At 39.4% G+C, this 20,210-nt stretch overlaps 1 pseudogene across 1 annotated transcript; it reads right to left on the reverse strand.

Annotated features, from left to right (window-relative positions):
- Window positions 1–1,867: 1,867 nt before the first annotated feature.
- Window positions 1,868–18,431, reverse strand: LOC147485259 (peroxisomal fatty acid beta-oxidation multifunctional protein-like; annotated as a pseudogene). Its single transcript, XR_015200775.1, has 14 exons — window positions 18,063–18,431; window positions 8,254–8,316; window positions 8,120–8,176; window positions 7,968–8,035; window positions 7,785–7,875; window positions 7,620–7,675; window positions 6,713–7,023; window positions 6,301–6,387; window positions 5,963–6,137; window positions 4,502–4,612; window positions 4,343–4,416; window positions 3,751–3,825; window positions 3,385–3,660; window positions 1,868–2,242 (listed from the first exon to the last, which is right to left on the reverse strand). The product of XR_015200775.1 is annotated as a peroxisomal fatty acid beta-oxidation multifunctional protein-like (transcript).
- Window positions 18,432–20,210: the final 1,779 nt, after the last annotated feature.

The following is a 20,210-nucleotide window of genomic DNA, read 5'->3' on the forward strand; positions in this document are numbered from 1 at the left end:
TTACGTAGTACAATGCATAGTACAAAATATCAGGATATGGATATTTATCGATCTCTGATTTATGGATATGTATCGTGGATATATCTCTCTCTTTGGGGATATTTGACATTGTTTCACATGCAAATATCGTGGATATATTCAAAATATCGACAAATATCGTGGATATTGTGGATATTTCTTAATATATCATGATACATTATTTATATTTATTTGAAATATAATGATAAATATTAAATAAAATTGTTACATATACAAAATATCGCCAAATATCTCCAAATATCTCCAAATATCGCAAATATCGTTGAAATATCGCCGATATTTACAGTCGTAAATATCTCTGAACATATCGGGATATTTATATATCTTTTTCTGAAATCTAGATAGATATCGACAAATATCACGATATATCGGGATATTTTGTACTATGGTACAATGAATTGATAGGATTGATAGTTATCACTAAGGACCAAAATATCACCGATATATCCGATATATTGTTGATATATATTATTTTTTTTGTACACCGATATTGATATTTTCGACATATATCCACCGAATATTGAACCCTTTTTTTTCCGATATATATTTGAATTTATGATATAAAACTTTATATAATCGATATATATGATATTTATAATATATATCGTTTGACTTTTTGACCATTTTTTAATATAAATTTGATATTTCTAATATATTTTCGATATTTATGATATATCCGATATTTCTAATATTTTAAATAGTTTGGACGGGTCACAAAAAAATAGATATATCCGATATATCTAATATATATCAGTTTTTGGATACACCGATATATTCACCAATATCGATATTTTGGTCTTTGGTTATCACTACCACATTAGATACTAAAATCAGTTTACAAATCTTTTAACTCCCGCTGCCGGGATCGAACCCGGGATTATGTTGGTTTGTCCCTACTAGCACATCACATTATATTATGTTGGCTTATTAAAAAGTAAAATGTCTTTCTTTTGTATTTTTATTATTGTTTATTATTTATTGGGTTCAATTTCTTCGATTTGTCATAAATTGACAACACAAAGTTTGACGAAATATTTTTTTTCACCATTACAGATTACCATAAGGACGGAAAGGCTTGGGAACTTGGAAAGTGGAAAGGCTATATATTTATCAATAAGGTGGTATTTAATTGTTAAACGCGAAGGGGAAAAAAAAAAAAACTTGCATCACAAATTGACTCAAAACAAAAATTTCCTTACCATATTTTTTCGCTTGGATACATCAGAAATTTTGAAGCAGAACCTTATGTAAGAGGAGAATATTTGTGATCCTTTAGATCGTACAAAAAATTTCTACTTTGTCCTTTGAAGAACACTTAGGTAAACATATATATGATACGATCTCGATCATAGTTTTGGACTTCTTATAAATATGGATATTTATTTCTTGATGAATTATAAGTATCCATACTGAATGTGGTAGAATTCACTTGGGATTGACAAAATGTTGGTATAGTATAGGACTATAGGTAACCTAATTGTTTCATAGTGGACAAAAAATTGAGTATCTCTGACACAATAATAATTTTAAAACATTGTATCTGACTGACAATTAGTAAAATATTTTCTTCAAATATTGCAACATCAGATCATACTATGTATTTAATACCAGCTATCATATTACATGGTGCTAGCTTTCAATCACGTGCCCTCTACTGGTAATTTATAATACAAAAACAAATTTTAACCGTCGTTTTTGGGAGGAAGAAATATTTCAATAGTTCTTGTTGTCATTTGTTTATTTAGTGTCTTTTCTTTTTCCTGTACCTGATAGAAAAGTAACAAAATAAAAGACAAGAAGAACTAGTAACAAAATAAAAGACAAGAAATTGAATCTAAGCAAAATATTTTCATTGAATACTTGAAACTTCAACAAAACAAACCCCATCCAACAACTTTATGCACAACCAAGTCTTTAACATAACTTAAGAAAGTAATTTAGGCTACATTAGTAAAGGTTTTAGGCCATGTAATAGTAAATCCCACGTCAATGTCACCAAAAGTCTTTTCTCTAGCAGCACTAAACAACTCAGTTGAAAATTCCAAAATCTTGTCCACTACGATCCGATATGTATTTTCAAATATTTTTTCTCGATCATCAAACGTTCTTCCAATGGCAAGCACTCTACCCCAATACTTTGCACCTCACATGTTTGTATAGAACGCAATACCATTGGTTGCCTAGACAATGAATGACCAGTTGTCTGCAACGAACAAGATATAAAGTCAACTACAAACAAGATATAAGAAAATCTCATACGACAAACACATTAACTAGCAGATTCATGTGTAAAATCAAGAGTTGTATAACAAATATATAGCAATACTATCAACATGAACATATATACCATACGACGAATTGCAATCATTCATGACTATAATCAAGATATACCATAAGGGTTTATATATAATAAGCAATGATTAATCACTACAGGCATACACATTAACTAGTGCAAAACCTTAACCGAAAAAACCAATGATTTATCCAGTCACAACAAAATTGCAAAAGCAAAACTGGGAGTTTAGAGGAAAATTAAAGGTGGTATTTAAGTCAGTCCATGGGTGGTAGTCCGAACCATAGTGCAACAACAAAGTGCTTAAATTTTTCAGTCACACTCTCATTTCTCCTACGGGTTTTACTCATTTCTATCAAAAGGTCAAGATGGCGAAGTAATACTAGTTCCTACGGGTATTTCTCAGTCACACTAGTTCCCTTGCTCAACCTCTTCTATGTTTCAATTATTTGGTGCCAAATACAGACATGATAATTCAAGGGGTAAATTTCAAATGGTTGGTGAATGTTATACTAGTACTAGTTAAGACTCTGTAGTCATGAAAAACTTTCTGCTGCGCAGTTATAATACTCTATAAACTGATAGGAATTAGAGCACTAAAGAGAGGTAGAACGCTCTAGGTTATTATTAATGGTCTCTTCTCGAAATGCTTTGGTTTCAAGCTCTTGGAACTCAGATGCCTTGTAACAAGAGTTCTAAAGCTAGCATATCTAAATTAACTAACAAGTAAGACCTGTAGCAGCACACACAAACTATAGCACGCAGCACACACCGCATACCAATCATGGTTCAATCAAGAGCAGGCACCACACACCTGCACGACACACACGGTACCACCTACAACAGTACACACACATCGTACCACACTACCACCTACATCAGCACACACCACACAACTAACAATCAGACCAGCACACACAACTAACAAGTACGACCTGCAGCAACACACACACACCGTACGACCTGACCAGTGTTGTGTTTTGGCAGAAAATAATAAAAAGGCACCTATTGCATGTATTACATACTAAGCCATCTTAAGTTTAACGAAATACCTGATCAGATGTAGAGTTCGTAGAGATTCGCGTTTGTACTCCCTGATTAAGTGAATGCACAGTGAGCAATGCATTCACTTGTGACTGCATCTCCATTTGTGTCCTCTTCCCTTCAATCACCTCCTGTTTCAAATCATTCATTTGGCTTTGCAATTCCAACTTTGACCTCTCTGCTTCTTTGGCTGTCCTCTTATAAGGAGCTACAGCTATAAGAGTTGTCTTGGAGACACCACTACCCAAACCTAGTACCCGACCTCTTCCATCCTTTCCAAAAACCTACAAAGTCATTTTTACCCACATTGTGATTAATTTTAGAAGAACTGTAAAATGAACATATTAAAAGTACAGAATAAACAAGAAACACACCTCTGCAACAGTGTCATGGTCCAAATCCTTGTATTTGCTACTCGGGTCACGAGCAACAATTTCATTGATTTCTATCTGTAAAGAGAGAACAAAAGTATAATCAGTTAAATTTATTTCCCTAGACTATAAGAAAATAAATATATATTTCGTACCATTTTTTGTCTAACCAAAGAATTGATAGGAGACCTCACTTGGGAAGTGTTACTGGCCATCACTTAATCCAGATTATAGGGCATGAGTATGACCTGGTCCAAAAGTCAATATCTAGAGCCAACACTAGTTTGCAGATCAAAACCTCATGCTTTGATTATTCTTGGGAAGAAAAGAGTATATGTTTGATCCATTAAAAGGCTAACCATGTTTTTCATCTGTAGCATGACTTGCAATCATTTACCGACGAAATGTGTTACATCACTAGCATTTCATTACTAACGATAGTAACAATAATTGCATCAAATTAGTCAACTGTTTAACAGATATAATTCAACAAACTAGAAGCTAAAAGCATAAAGACGGACATATTCATGTTGCTTAGGATCATATGAACTACATAGTTTAGCAACACTACAAGAAATTTGTTCCAACCAAGTACCTGAGATATGCGAAATTGGTATATGGAGGAATTGGTTCCAAGTCCAAGTATCTTCATTGCCTTCCACAAGCAACCTGAAATATTCAACTTGAATGGACCATAGGATGAAAGGTGGTGAGCAAAACATAATCTGATTATTCCTTTGCTGGCTATACTCACCTTCACTACAGATGTGCCAGCTAGAGTGTACTCTTGGTGACACCCACTTCTACAGTTCTACTTCACAATGATTGAGAATGACTCAAAGTAAACTTACTCTTACAGAGCTCACTGTCAATAAAACAGCCATGCAGGCATTGATCAGAAATCATAACAAACCACACCAAATACCAACTTCATTTGTTAGCCCTAATCAATATATTCTTTCTTGCTTTGCCTATGCCACCTAGTCTTAATACAAGTACCGATTAGTACTAAAGAAAGGATAATGGCTGAACTTGGAAGCCTATTCAGCTCAGAAGCTCTTAAACATTGTACTAGAGTCCCGCTTCTTCGTAATGAAAGACAACAAGCAGATCAACTAACTTGCACAAAAATATATATGCCATGCAGGAATAACAACTAAAACCCATAATACTACCGGCTCAGTTTTGCACCAACAATTTTGGCAGTAGTTCACCATGTTTAGGTCAGCAAAGTTCAGTGAAGGACACCCTAAAATAAGTCAGACTACTGTTTGGTGGTCGCATGCAACCTTGTTTGAATTTTTGAACTAAAATGAATAAGTCAGACTAGTAAACCTTGTAAAACTAGAGTATTGTTGTCACTTATAACCTGCTTATTGATAAGGAATGAAATAACCCACAACAACAAACTTCAGATTCACAAACAACATTCATAGTTCATACATGCACAAAGGGTTAAAAGAGACTATCCATTTTATTGTTTTTTTTTTTTTTCCTCTTCCTCCCCACTATACTTGCTAGTGAATCCTAGCTATTCGCTATGATAACGATCTACTCGTTTTTTGTGTTCCCGTTCTACATTAAGTTTAGACTATCAATCAAGTAGACTATCGGTAAATATACACTGATCAGTAAAAGACATCAACTATTATACGTTTTTATATACTAGGGTATGCCTGTGCCTACAGCCCGCGAGGCCTCGACGTGCCTGCGGCACTACCCCGACACTCGATATTTTAATGTACGACACTAATAAGCTCATTGCGCCTTCGGCGCGACCGTAAACGCAACATAACATCATGCACCACACGCATCCGCCCCATACAGCACAGATACGCGCCGGCTAATAATGCCGGTACGACACAGATAATCTTTCTTGCCCGACTCGCATCTGCCCCGTACGCGTGCCCAACTAATATATTGCTAAATTGCTAATTTGAATCTACTCACCCAACTAAACTTAAGAAAAGTGCTTTTCAACTTGCTAATTTGATAAGTTCCAAATTTAAACTGATTTTGATAGAATCCTACAAAAGTCCTGCAGAAGTTTGAGGACTAACCAGGTTGGAAACCATGAGAAACCCAAAATTCAGATAATGTTAATATCAGTAATGAGTATTGTTTTCCTCATTATGCAAGTTTTTTCTCCCGTAATCTATGTAATATCTCAGTCCTGAAAAAGGGAAGCCTGTTTACTGAAGTCTGAGATAAGAACCTTGTAATGTTTTCATCCCTTTCTGCTGATAATCAGGATTGATTTCCTTAAGAACAACTGATATGTTGCTCAGGACAAGAGCTGTAGCAATTCCAGAACCCATTAGGCCTCCACCAATCACAGCAACTTTCTTTATCTGCCTTGGTTTGAGTCCAACATCAGTAACACCAGGAACCTGTACAAAACAAACATTAGATAATTAGATGAATAAAAATTGAAAAGAATAATTCAATCCATACTACATTCCAGCACAGAAAATAAAATGAAGTATGTATTAGAGAACGAAAGAGAAAAGAGACTGAACCAATGCAATAAATGGCAGTGAACCAACTAATTACCTTAGATGTCAAACATTGTGCAAAGAAGGCATGAACAAGACCTTTTGAAGTGCTTGAGAGGACCAGTTCGTCGGACACTTTTGCTTTCTGCAATTGGCGTATCTCAGTATAACCTCATAGTAAGATAAATTAAAAACTACATTAAATTAAAAATGAATTGTATATACGTAGCATCTCAAAAAAAGAAATTATTGAAATAAATATCAGGAACTAATTTTGAACGTCGGTGTTATACTCAATAATATTTTGAGGACTGAAACTTGGAAGCACCGGGACTACAGTAAACAATGTATCAATAATACGACTCTATTCTTGTCAACGAGGATCAATAAGGAAAAAAACAACAATAAAGCAAAGAAGAGAGAGGGAGGGTAAAAGAAAACCACAATAAAGCAAAGAAAAGTGCGGGTACCTTCAAAACACCAGCATAACTTCCAAAGATGTCGCCCTCCTCAATTACGTCAAGACATGCATGGTGCTGACTGCTGAGGCATATTTGGAGCAGTTTTTTTTTGCTTGTTGTCTAACAACTTTTATTATTTCACGTGCTTCAGATAAGGAACCAAGTCTATCTGTTCTTTGAAGAGAACTTATCCAAGGTTTACGCCTCTCAACAATGTCTAAAGCCCACTGGCGTGCAACTTTCAATAATTCTTCAGGAGATACAACAGCATCGATAAGACCTAGCTTCTTCCCTTCTTCGGACATAATCGACTTTGACATCTAAGAAAGAGTACAATACCATTCAGTCATGGAAACAGATGTGATTGCTATTGTATGGGTACACAAGTAATAAGTGAAATAAAGGACACATTTTGTGTCAGATGTACATATAAGGCATTTTAAAGAAAGTATGATTATTGCTGCAGCTTAAAAAGTGAGAAAAATGATCAACATAAAACTCCATACAAAATGTGATTTTATTGGAAAGGTCAAGAACTGACAAACATATTTACAAAGATAAACAGAATAGCTAACAGTTCAATATGCGCTAGTCATTACAAAGAGATGAAAGATACTCAATATGCACAGTTACAACAATAGCAACTTATAGTGACCAGAAAATATGGCAAATATGTTGAATATTTCAAGTGCGGAGTGTTTTACATTCAGAATCTTATTCCAGGTGAAATGATTGGGATCTGTTCTCAATTGACAACAATGAATAGGAGAAAATGACAAATGCTGACCCTAATAGTGAATAAAATCATAATTTTTGGATAATTGGATAAATAGAGTGAGCAAATTCTTTTTCAAAGAGCAGCATAAGTTAAAGACTTCCATATTTAGAGTTGGATTAGAATGGGGAGCAGACTTACCAACATCATTTCAACAACTTTTGACAACCCTATGAGCCTTGGAAGTAGTTGAGTGCCTTAAAAAGTAAGGAAATGTTTAGTGGCATATATGTTTACAAGAAATAATGGTTTCATAACAATTGATGACATTGGCGAATAACCCGGGAATAGAGAAAGGAGATGTACCTCCAAATCCAGGAATAACCCCAAGCGTCAGCTGATTCAGCTCTGGCAAACCTAGTTGAACTCTTGGTATGGAAATGCGAGCATGGCATCCCTTCATGAGATTGATTTAAAGATGCAATTAGTGATGATTCTGAAAATTAGATTCATAATAAAACAATATAGACGCATTTAATAATCACAAACCAGAGCCAATTCTAAGCCACCTCCAAGTGCAAGACCTTGAATAGCAGCAACAGAAGGTTTTTTGCCATCCGTTGAACAGCAAAATTTAAATTGTTATATATTTCTGGTGCAAAGAAACAAGAAAAAACAGAGAATACATAAAAGAGAATAACCTTCAACTATGTTAACCAAAAACTCGACAGATACATCAGGAAGAGCTGAAAGATCCCCTGCCAGTCCAAACAAAAAAATCTCAATAGGCAAAAAAAAAACCAAAAGCACCATTACTTTCAGTTTAAAGAAGTACCAGTCTTGTGAACAGTCCTAAACAAGTTGATGTCAAAACCACCAGAAAATGTCCCGCCCTCACCTTTGATGCAACAAACAGAGGAGACATAATCAGAAACCAGGATGCAAATATTACTGCAGAACTTAACAGTCACATTCCAGAAAGGACAAAATATGTGAATACTGCTGAAGATTAAAAGAGCCAAGAAAAATGTACACATTCATTGGTGAATTCCAATTTCAATGACGCAGAAACACATCCTATAACACAACTAAGATGTAAAATGAGAGTCAAGGCAAAGTAGGTTTTTGGTTATGTTTCACTATGATTCCAAAATGTTTCCCCTAACTTTATCTTCCACGAAAAGTCCAAATCCAATAATAACTCGTTAATTTTTTATGGTAATTTCTTAAACAATTGTATTCTTGATTAATCTGAAAATAAAAATATGAAGAAGCTCACCAAATATGAAGAAAATAAAAATAAAAATATGCTTTAACATCACTTCTTTTCATACTTCCAAATACTTATCCTTCAATCCACTGTTATGAACTACACCGAGTTCCTGAATAGTACCGAGTTCGCAACCTGGTTCACTGAATAGTAAATGGAAACGAACTGAAAATAAAGGATAAACAAAACAATCTCTCTGATTCAAAAAGAATGCAGAGCCCAATCTCTGTTTCACTGAAACTAGAGCCTGAGTTCTTAACTATTTTCTCCTTAGCTTTCTCTATCATTTTTCATTACATATAGCACTTGCTTTCTCTCTCTTCTACAACCTCATGATATCTAGGCCATACACGTGGCATCATCTAGTATCACCTAACTCTAAAAAGACTGAAATACTAAACTACCCTAGTGCATTTAAAGTAAGACACACATAACCTTTGCCATGTCTTGGGACATGACAATACCTTCCCCTCTAAACATCCTTGTCCTCAAGGATGAATGTTTGGGATCTTATACTGCTTGTACATGAGTCCAGTCATCAGCCACTGCTTATCTATCTTTTTCGCAACTACGGTGGCTTGACTCTTCAAGGCACCATTTTCACCATGCAACTTGATAACATCCATAGTAGTCGTAGCCAATCTTGCACCATGCACCTAAAACGTAAGCATCCCCGTCATTAAATAATTGAAGTACCTTATCTAAATTCTCATTCTCTTCACCATCCTTATAACGCTCACTTGGCACCAAGTCTGCCATGACAAGTCGTATGCCTCTAACATGGCCATTTACAGCTGCAAAATGAAGAGTTGTTCTTCCACTGAGATAGTCTACTCGAGTAACATTGCTTTTGAAGCACAACTTCCCAGTGTCCATGCTGGCACGCATGCATCAACAGTCAGCCCACAGTAATTCCTCGAATTCACATCTGCCCCATTCTCAAGTAACAATGCGCTGGGTACAACCACCTATAAAAGGGTTTCTTCACCCTTCTTCCACTCCAACATCAACACCTTTTCACATACCACCCAACGTCTACCCAATGGATACTACCAATAAAGACCACCGACATCTTTCCCTGCAGATTAATTTAGGGTTGTCCACCACTAAAACTACTGGCCACGAAACCCATGCTTTGCCCTCCAACTACGAAGACAAAGGTAAGGCACCACTGACGGAAGACTCTTCCACCCCACAGGACACGTATCTTTTACCTTCATATGGTCAAAATATTCTCCCACTGGATAATCGGATGGCATTACTTTTCAATAAGCATAACAGTTTCACTCTAATGGGGAAGATACTTGTGGACAAAACTGGGTACAACACTATCAAATTGGATCTCACTACAGCTTGGGACCCAATTCGACCAGTTAAATCAATGGTATACCCAGGAGGCCTCTTTGAATTTGTGTTCAGGAACCAGGAGGATACAGAGTTCATCCTAGAAAATCAGCCATGGAATCCAGCAAGAACTACTTTACAGTTAAGACCATGGAAGAATTACTCTCTGGATAGAGCATTTCCGGAAGCTATCTTCTGGATTTATCTTGTAAACCTCCCTCACTGCTATTATGACGAGCAATCGGTTCATAGTATTCTTGATCAACAAAGCGTCCCAAAGTGTGGCGAAGTTCTTTTCATTAGCATTCCCCTCACCGGAAAGGAAGACGATGCACCACCTCGTTGCATGGTGAAAGCAAAAATTAAAATAGCGGTGGATAAACCAATAGCAGCTGGTGCAGCACTCCCATCCACATTTGGTGGTATTTGGGTTGAATATGCATATGAACATCTACCTCAGGTCTGTTTTCGATGTGGCATTCTCGGGCACAGCTACAAACAATGCATTGCAAATATACCCCCTTCAGGCTATCAACGGGTTGACCCTTTCACTGGAACAAAACCTCTCTTCACATCAAACCTCCGGTTCAATTCCAACAAACATCACCACACCCCCACCAATGATCGACACCCTCTGATCTTCCACAACCCCATGAAAACTGTATCTGGACAGCAAAACATAACTAATAATGCACATCACAGTAACCCGGAAATTCCTCAAACTTCGATCAATCCTGTCCCCCAACCTCAATCAACACTTAGTCAACACATCATAACCCCGGCTGTCACGGAACATCCACCTTTACCTACTACCCACTCCACATGTGTAACACTCAAACCACCTGATTTTAGGGTGACATCACATGCACCCTACTTTCAAGGATCTGGCCAAATCTTACCAATCATGCACCCTGCTTTCAAGGATCTGGACACTTTCCCCACACCCACCAAACCCTTTCCAGTCAGGAAATATAAGCCAAGACTTGCATCCAGAATCTTGAGGGGCAAACCGATCAGCACAAAAATCCAAAATCCCACCCCAACTACTCTCTGCCACACAGCCTATCATACCCCACAACTTATCTCTGAACCAAATCAAACATTTCCACCTTCCTCTGACTTCATCCCTGACACCCCACCTATAGAGATGCAAATGACGAAGCTCATGTTCACAGCTGTACCCTCATCCATACCCACAGAACCATCACACTCACCTGTTCCAACATCTATTTCCCATCATCCCTCACCTTCACACATCTCACCCACTTCTGATATCGAATTGCTCCTCGGAGGCAAATGCCCGATACCCATTCAAGGCATGAAGAAACAGAAACTAGATGCTTCAAAAAATCAAGTCATCCTAGATGTTAACCAAGTTCTAGAAAGCTGTTTCTTTCAATCATCAAGCCTCAAACGAAAATTCACTCTCATGAAACTTTCTGAGGACAGTTCTACCCACAATGCATCGGTCTCCCTTACGGAAATCCATGACGATGATACCACTTCCACGGAGATACCCGAGTGTACTGAAACGGTGCTGGCGGCTGGCCGTAAACAGCCCCCACCCCCAAAATGAGTCTCCTCTCATGGAACTGTCAAGGGTTTGGTCACCCCTTGACAGGTGCTGATTTGCTTAAGAAAATTCGCAAATTTCGACCGGAGATGATTCTTATTGTTGAAACCCAGGTAAAATCTCCAAAGATATCCCAAACAATCCAAAGACAAGGGTTTGTAAACTACTTTCATGTCCCCTCAAATGGACGATCTGGTGGAATGAGTTTGTTATGGACAAATAATCTGTCGGTGACCATCAAGCAATCTGATAGCTGGATAATACATGGTTCTGCTCATTGTATCGCCACACCAACAGTTACTTGGACCTTCTCTGGTATATATGCCCACCCAAAGCATCATGGAAGAAAACTTCAATGGCAGCTACTTTCGGCTATTGGTATACACATACGGGGTCCTTGGGCAATATTTGGTGATTTCAATCAGGTGCTTTCCCAGGAAGACAAGATGGGTGGTGTCCCGGTTACACCAGGAAGAGTCGTTCCTCTCACAGACATGCTAGATAACTGTAATCTAATGCAGTATGCACCTCACAGAAATGCTTCAGTTGGACAAACAAGCGCGATGGACTAGCTCGAGTTGCTCAAACCATTGATCACTTATTTTGTAATGTGGAATGGCATTCTTTATATCCAAATTCCCAACTTAACTATGTATTCTCTCAGAAATCATATCACAAAGTCTTGGTTTTCACTAGTGTCATAAACCCACCTTCCCACAAATTTCACCGCTTTCGCTTTGAAAATGCATGGCTTTTACATCATGACAACAAATCCCCAGTACAAAATAACTGGAATCAAAACTTCAAAGGTTCTAGTTCCTATCAACTCTCACAGCGACTAAAACTATGCCAGAAAAACTTCATTCGGTGGAAAGCTGATGTTTTTGGAAATTCCGCAAAGAAAATATGTGAAATTGAGGAAATACTTACTGATATCCACCCCTCCTTCAGCCCGCACTCGAGCTACGGACCAACGAGAAAAGGCCTTGGCAAAGATCCTTGCCAACTTAGTGCTGCGAGAAGAAAGGCATTGGGCACAACGGGCGAATACTACCTGGCACCAAGATGGCGATGATAATACAAAAAATTTCCATATGTCTGTTATCATCAACAGACAAGCACACGGCATAACTGCAATCAAAGACACGGCAGGCCTATGGCAACATGAAGAAGAAGCCATCTCCAAGGTTTTTGTGGAACATTTCCACAAATCCTTTGACAAGTCGGATGATGACCCGACAAGCAAAATTTTCAACTCCTTTACATCACGGGTATCTGCACTGGACAACATTGACATGATCAAAATCCCAAAGGAGGAAGAAATCAAGGTAGCAGCTTTCCAAATTGGAGCAAATAAATCGGCAGGACCCGACGGTTTTACTGGAAAGTTCTTTCATACTTACTGGGATACCGTCGGTCAAGATGTCACTAGCTTCATCCAACAATTCTACATCACTACTCAATTCACTAAACCTCTAAACCACACCAACATCGTCCTTATACCAAAAACGAAAAAACGATCATCCATCGTGATTTTTAGATCCATCGGCCTTTTGTAATGTGGCCTATAAAATCTTGTCCAAAGTAATAGTGAATCGACTTAGGCCCACTGCAAAGACAAGATTATAGGACCTTTCCAAAGCGCTTTCATTCCCTCTCGGAGCATCCATGATAACATCCAAATTGCAAACGAACTATTTCACCACATCCACACCAGAAACAAAAAAGCTTCGCAAAAATAGGGTGCCAAGATAGACTTATCCAAAGCCTATGACCGTATAGGCTGGAATTTCCTTAGGAAAATTCTTTCTTCTTTTGGCTTCAATGACCACTGGTGCAATATGGTGATGTTCTGTGTGCAGTCCGTATCCTACTCGGTCATCGTCAATGGTAGACCTTGCGGCTACTTCAGCCCAAAGCGAGGTATTCGTCAAGGGGATCCGCTGTCACCATACCTCTTCATCCTAGGTATGGAAGTCCTCTCCACTCATCTCCTTCATACCCAACAGTCCAATTTGATAAAGGGAATCTCCATTGGCCATGGTGTGCCAACTATAAACCACCTGCTCTACGCAGATGATCTTGTACTCTTTGGCAACAACGACCTCAATGAAGTAAATGAAACGGTCGCTGCCTTGAAACTTTTTTGTCAATCCTCAGGCCATCAAATTAATTTTGAAAAATCTGATATGCTCTTCAGCCCTCATTCAACGGTAGATTTCAAGCACAGCGCTCGATCAGTATTTGGCATCAAAAAACAGCTACCAATCACAATCTATTTGGGGAGCCCCACTTGCCTCAGCAGAGTTACAAGCAAGTCCTTCCACCCAATTCTTCTGAGACTGCAACAAAGACTCAGATTATGGAAGGCATCTACCCTCTCAAGCGGTAGATCGACACTCATCAACGCGGTTTGCTCCGCTATTCCGAATCACCAAATGGCGGTTTTTAAACTACCGAAATGATCACTCAGCCAATTGATGTCCATCGGCGCGCATTCCTCTGGGGCCATGACATCAACACTCGCAAAGTGCACTCGGTTAACTGGGATACTATTGAAAAACCAAAGATTCAGGGAGGTTTGGGAGTCCACAATCTTCAACATACAAATCTCGCCCTTCTAGCAAAAAAAGCATGGGCAGTCATTGCAAGCGGCAAGTCCCTATGGGTTGATATTGTAAAGGCAAAATATCTCCGGAAGCATGATTTCTTAACAGTCTGCCCAAACCCGACTGATTCAAGAGTCTGGAAAGATATCCTCAAAGCTCGCTCAGTCCTACATAAAGGTTTGGGCTGGAAAATAGGTGATGACACTTCTATAAACCTTTCCACCGACAGCTGGATTCCAGGAAACGAAGGTGTCATCGCTCCAATTTCCTTGACTAACAGCATCAGCCCCCTCTTCGTCTCCAACCTAATTGATAGTACAACACGAAAATGGCGTTCAAATATCATCCACCACTGCTGGCCGGAAGATATTGCCAAACAGATCATCTCCATCCCACTTTCCCTCAGCGCCAACCCCGACGAAAGAATTTGGACTCTTTCAGTCAATGGGAAATATACTGTCAAATCAGGCTACCACGCCCTCCACTCCACCAACACAACACCTCTCTTTGATTGGAGGATCATTTGGACACTCAAGTGTCCTCCTAGAGTGAAAGTATTCATGTGGAAACTCTCCCGAGATGCTCTGAAATCATCCTCAAATCTATTCCGATTTGGGTTGAACATTAACCCCGACTGCATCTTCTGTAACAACCACCCGGACACAGCACAACACCTCTTTCATGAATGCCCTTTTACCCAGACCGTATGGCAAACTAGTCCACTTCCCCAAATAGTTTCTGTCCCCTTCACTGAGACCCCACAAATTTGGATAACAAAGATCCAACAGTTGCTGCGGAACACGCATGGCACTATCCCTTTTGCTATAGAATTATTTGCCATCCTCTGCTGGAGCATCTAGAACAGTCGAAACGAGAGACTGTTTGAGCAAAAAAGGGTAACACCACAAGGCACCTTACGAGCGAGTCTGGCATTTTGGAGAAGTACAAAGGAAGCCCAAAAGCTACTCCTTAAACCCAAGAGAATGAAACAGCTAGTCCACCCCTGCTGGAAGCCGAATGCACCTCCACACATCACTTTGAACACAGACGGAGCCTGCCATGGAAACCCCGGTCCTTCGGGTTTGGGGTGTGTACTACGGACTTATGACGGGACTTTCGTCGCTGCAGCAGTCGATTTTGTCCCTATCTCCACATCATTCATTGCAGAAGCATTGGCAATGAGACTTGGTCTCTCTCTGGCGGCCTCATACAACATCCCACAGCTACACATCCAGAGCGACTCAGAGGCTCTGATTAGCTGTATTAAAGGAAATGACAGGGACACTCCATGGGCGGCGGCCGGAATTATAGAGGATATCCGCAAACTATTTTCCTCCTTCACCAATCTGTCTCTTACTCACATCTACAGGAAGGCAAACGCCACAGCTGATACTCTAGCACAGCATGGAATTTCTTTAGCTCGTTACATGAGCTGGCATGTCAGGCCACCTGCTTTCATTTGTAAAGATCTGTATTACGACAATATCGGCGTATCAACGGCGCGTTTAGTATAATAATATGCAAATCTTTGAGGAAAAAAAAAAAAAGTAACAATGCTACAATCTCAATGTGCCCTCTTGCAACAACAAAATGAAGAGGGGAATTGAGACCACCAAATGTAGAGTACTTAGCAAGACATGGATTGAATTCCAGTTGCATCTTCGCTTCCACTAAATCTCCATCTCTCTGCTGATACCAATCTATCTCCTGAAACATAACCTTTCCCTTCACCAGTGCTAGTGTTTTAGTCAATGCGAAAACGAGTTAGTTCGCTTTTGCTGCTTCTTGAAATTGCAACCAACAAGAGCTGAAGTATTGCTTTGATTGAGTATCCTTAAAGGGGTTGTTAAAGGAGTGTACCAGACCAAATTTGGGAGACTACCAACATGAGAAATCAGACAAGCCCCAACAATTTCACCAATAAGAGAAGCGGAATTAAGTGTGTTGTCATTCATTTCATTCATCAAATATTCATGGAGCCTCGTTCTGTACCCAGCAAGTATCATGACCTTCCCGACAAATTGTTCAACATTGATCAATGCCTTTATAGAAAAATCTTGTCCTATGGGGGAGGCTGCTTCTACAATTTCCTTTCCAAAATCGAACTTCTCACCAATTCAAAAGTGGGGAGCACACACGGCAAAGTAGAAATGCCACAAACTCTTGCACCAAAGGGTCACCATGCAGAGGATGAATGTGACTTGAAGGTCTAAAGTTTCCAAATTAATTCTTTCACCATTATCAAGAATCCATTCAGTATTAAGCTCAAGAAAGGAATTTGCCTCTTAAGACCATACCACATAGATGAGCTCTTATAGTATGAGATAGGTTCCCCTGCCCTGATGAAGAAGTTCTTTTAGCCTGAAATTAGACCATTGATTTCTCATAATCATAAAGTCCCATTTAAGTTTCAGCACGGAGGTACGATTAAGATCTGACAACTTGTGAATATTTATTCCCATTTCTTCAGTCGGATCACAGTGCTTGTGTGAAACAACTATAATCAAGGGCTTTTGGTTTGGATCATCAGTCCAAACAAAGCTACCAATCCCAATATCCATTTTCTTGAGCAAATGAAAAGGCCATGAATAAATAGAGAAACTAAAGATCAACTGGATATGGATCACAGATTTGACTAGGTGCACTGTTCCTTCATAAAGAATAAACGCCATTCCCAGCAAGAGAGTTGTGTTCGTCACTTTATCAGCTGTTGGCATTGGCATTACTTGAGCTGTAGTTGGATTACCAATATAAATTGGTACACTGAAATACTTCAAAGGAATGGGGCCCACTCTCACACCAAAAGCAGAAATAATTGAGTCTTTACAATCCCAACTGCTTTACGAATGAGCACTTGGCATATTTTGTCACTAATGATTTGCCCAGATTCGTCTCCATACAGTTGAAAAAGATTCATAAAATCTTTTAAGAGTAGAATAACTCCCATACTAAATACCAACACAGCATTCACATAGAGCCTTTGAGTAGGAGAATTAGCACCAGGTGAATACTTTATTTGAGTAATGAGTGGGTCTTGAGTGAGTCTGGAAAATCCTTTACTCAGGACATCGTCAACAAAACATAAAAGAAGCAAAGGTAAAGGGTCACTTTGAAGAGCTTGAATCCAAGGAACAAAAGTATCACAAAACTCAAAAGCTTGTAGTGTCCTGATAAAAAAAGACCAATCCAAAGTGCCAAAAGCTTTACGAATGTGGAAGTTTATGCCCATATTACCTCCATAAGAATTTAGATTTAAACTCTCCGAAGCCGCTCCAATACAGTGTAATTGGTTAGCATGATTATGACTTGTACCAGTGATTGCACCTTCTTTCGAAACCATGCAACTATCAATAGAGACAGCCATCAATCTCATCTTACTCATCTGCTCAGCAAACCAAACCCACAACCTTCTTGACGAGAAATAATTGGCCAAAACTACCACTTGATTCAACAATTGTATATTAAGTGCCACCAACAACTTATAATACTCTAAAAGCTCATCTTGCAATGCAGCACACAAAACTTGTCCAACTGTTCCAACATCTTCAGCTAGAAACTTGTTCATTTTCTCAGAAATATAACATTTCCCTTTATCAAACAACCACCTTAATTCACAAAACTTCCAAACCATCATGGTCACTTTAACCGAATCTAAAACAACACCCCCATTTAAATTCTTACAAATTTTCCTGCACTTCCCATCAAATAAAATCGGGAGTCCACAGTTTTGATCTTTACAGACAACTTTAAGTAAACCACCCCATTTGTTTCTAGCAATACCAATTCCATTATTTTTACAGAAAAACTGACATATGAATCTGCAAAAGTTAAAGCATATGATGATATACCTTCGCTGACTAGTTCAATTGATTCTGCAATTGGTGATTCATCGATTGGAATTGATGGTGTTATCATTCCACTAGTTAGATTTCTCTCTGCATATTTTGGTGCTTTTTCTGAGTCGACTCGATGAGTTGGAATTTCAGCTTCAGTGAAGGTCTCTAATGGCGTCTCTGTGTTTGACGAAAGTCCTCCTTCAGCTTGTTTGTCCATTTCTACATACCCCATATCATTTAGCAGCTTAAATAGTTTGTCAAATCGCTCATCCATCCTTTTCTCATAACTCTCCCATGCTTGAGCCTCTCTCTCCACTCTTTCTGCTAGTTGAGAAACCTCATCTTGTATCTCTGTCATCTTTGCCAAGGATTGAATGCTCTTGATACTATTGTAATATTAGTCCTATTGGGCCTATACTTGGGCCCAACCTATGTACAATCGTGAATTCCAAGCTTACTTTGAGACCTAACTTTTAATCTCTCTTTTCTACATGGTATCGTAAAAAAGCAGAAGAGAGAAGTAAGGAGATCAAACCCTAGTCACCACCCTTAGCCACCACCCTAGCCGCCACCCCTTCCTTCTTCCCGGCTCGGCAATGACGATATTGCGCCGACTGCCTGCCAAATGAGTCGCCTCATCCGGCGCGACTTGTGCTGCCTCCTACTGTTTTCCGGTAGGTTTCCGTTTATCACAGTTTTTCAAGGTTTCCGGCGTTTATCACATTTTTCCTACAGTTTCCTACGGCGATTATAACTTTTTTTTCTCACATCAAGGTACTATTCTTTGCACTATATCCCTTTATCATGACGGATAACGACTCTAAAGGTACGGATGATGTCTCCTTTGTTGAATAATTTCTTCTTCGAAGAAAATTACTACCGCTTCTTCTTAATGGGCGAATTTCCACTTTGGGCTCGCTCGTTCGCTTTATTTTGGGGCCAAAGGGAAGATGGATTGGCTTGTTCCCAACAAGATGATTTGTCCAATTAATACGCATTCTACCTACAATAGTTGGTCCATGACCAACCGTATGATTCTAAGTTGGTTGTTCAACTCTATGGCCCGATGTCTATGAGATGTTTACCTTTTATGAGATCATTGATGGTTTGTGGGTCGCTTCTCTCCGAAATGTATGCTACTACTTAACAATGAGGTTCAATTTACGAGCTCTACCGTGAGTCATCGCTACACAGTGGGGCTCTTTCGCCTTAGCTTACTTTGGGTACTTCAAGAAGTCACCGAGGAGCTTTCTACTTACACTTCCCTATCCAAAGATATCGTATGACACCTACTATTATGGCCGCTTGATTGAAAAGAGAGTTCATCGTTCCTTTTATTGGTCTTCACTGATTTTGAAGCCATTCGCCTCAAGTTCTCAATCGCGCACCTCTTCCATCTCTTGGTGAGGCGATGCCATTATTGAAAACATGAGCGCCGTGGTTCGGATTACTTTTCTCCGGTGGTTTCGATGCAACCGCCTTTCATCGACGATGGCGCTTTGTTGCTACTACCCCCCGGGGTCTTCATCCGGGAACACTCGTGGACGCTTTTGCGATCATTGCAGGGCAATGGCCACCTTATTGATAGTTGCTATCGGGCTTGCATCCGTGAGCTTCGTCCCAAGAGGGGGTCGAGGGGCTTAGAGGCAAAGAAACCCTCGATTGCAATTTCCGTAGTCATCATTCGGGGGAGTTTCGAGATTCGGGACTTTTACCCAAAGACATTGATCGCCTTTATGCATGCTATGTCTCTACGCGGGGACATCTAGTACTTCGCCATGATCGCCGCCACAGTGTACACCTATCGCTCCATATTCGCTCCCCGCCTCCATCCGGGTTGGTCCTTGATTCCGGGCAAATGATCATACGACCGTGAGTCTAGATTATCACGATAGCACACCCTTTTCACATCATGTCCGCCTTCATGGGATGGCTCATACACCACTATTACCCGTAGCGGTACCGCGTCGGCTTATCCCCGCTATCTCTTTAAGTCGCCTTTACATGTTCCTCACTTAGCACTTAGCCCGTTATCCGTTAGTCGCCTTAAGCAAGATTATCACTGCTCATTTTCTTACCCCATTCTTGTTATCTTCGTAACCCGAAAGTACGGCCGAAGCAGATTTTGGCGTAGGGAAAAGCATGCGGACTATACTACTT

This window comes from Coptis chinensis, chromosome 7, assembly GCF_015680905.1.
Source record: "Coptis chinensis isolate HL-2020 chromosome 7, ASM1568090v1, whole genome shotgun sequence".
Classification (NCBI taxonomy): domain Eukaryota; kingdom Viridiplantae; phylum Streptophyta; class Magnoliopsida; order Ranunculales; family Ranunculaceae; genus Coptis; species Coptis chinensis.